General features: G+C 39.5%; 1 pseudogene; it reads left to right on the top strand.

Annotated features, from left to right (window-relative positions):
• Window positions 1–283: 283 nt before the first annotated feature.
• LOC128381467 (peroxiredoxin-like 2A) overlaps window positions 284–1,300 on the top strand; it is a 6,742-nt pseudogene continuing 5,725 nt past the window's right edge.

The following is a 1,300-nucleotide window of genomic DNA, read 5'->3' as shown; positions in this document are numbered from 1 at the left end:
CAGCTTGATATCTTCCCTGTTATAGATGTGCAGAAGCAGCTTTTTTTTGCATTTTGAAACAGAAGAAATGTGGTTAAAGTTGCACAAAGTCAGAAGAGACACTACAAGGCATTTGATTTGTATTACAGGGTCCAGTATTTGCATATGACTCATGACTCCTCCTCAGCTATTCTGTGACCCTTCGCCTATTTACTAAAATAAGTATCACATGCAACAGATATTTATGCAGCTTGCAAAGATTCATTTGTTTTCCTTGCTCTCCAGAGCTCGCTTCCACCCTGAATGGAGAGCTGTTCAGTGTGTGGTATGTGGCTCTGGCAGTCGTCGCCACACTGATGGTTGCTCTGGTTCTCGCCAACACTGACTTCTTCCTCACTGAGTCAGTCCCAGCGGCTCTGGAGGAACTGAGCAGCGCTGATCTCCAGACGACAACAGGAGGTGAACAAAGAGGAAATAAAATACAGTGTATATACAGTACAGGATAGATGGTCTGCTAGAGTTCAGAGTTCATTCTTGGAAAGGCAGCAAGTCCCTTTAGTAGCTGTTCAGGATCATATCACATGAATCAAAGTGGCTCGTTAACACTTTATTGGATTTTTATGTACACACAAGCTTAAAAACTAAGGTTTAAAATGTTAAAATCAAGAGTGGACATCATAGTGTGTTTTTTTGTGTATGATTAACATTGCTTATAGAGATATTGTTGTTGATGGCACACATTATCCATGTCAAATTTGACCCTTTTTAAAATCCGAGAACAGCAAAAACTCCCTGAATTCTTTTCTTTTAACCCTTACACACTGTTCAGGTGAAATTTGGCCCATTTTGACATTTTAAAGCCATGAAAACCCCCTAAGTGACATTCTTTAATCATGACCTTTTTGTCTAAAGTGAAAGGAATTTCAAAATGATTTATTTGTTGTGCAGCTGAGTGAGTGTTGATTGATGGTTTTAATGGTTATAATGAAACCTGCTTAATATTATAAACGGTCCGAATATGAAGAGTATGAAAGTGAAGTGACACAGAAAATACACTTTTTAAATGTTTTGCACATTTTTGGACATGATGGGTGTTCTGGGTTTATTTAAAAACAACCCAACAATCCTCATATTTTTGCACTCTTCACATTCAACAACATTTATTGAAATCATGATTTTATGTAACATCCCAGCCAGCATGTCCATATGGGCCCCACATGGGTTAAATGTGGGCTACGTGGATACTGAGTGAGCATGGGCTTCAACTGGGTCCCACCTGGTTTCAGTAACATGGGTCCCACATGTGAAGCCCACCTTGGCT

The sequence above is a fragment of the Scomber japonicus genome, chromosome 20 (genome assembly GCF_027409825.1).
Source record: "Scomber japonicus isolate fScoJap1 chromosome 20, fScoJap1.pri, whole genome shotgun sequence".
NCBI classification, from domain to species: Eukaryota; Metazoa; Chordata; class Actinopteri; order Scombriformes; family Scombridae; genus Scomber; species Scomber japonicus.
The sequence above is the reverse complement of the archived record's forward strand: the minus strand, read 5'-3'. Positions and strand labels throughout refer to the sequence as shown.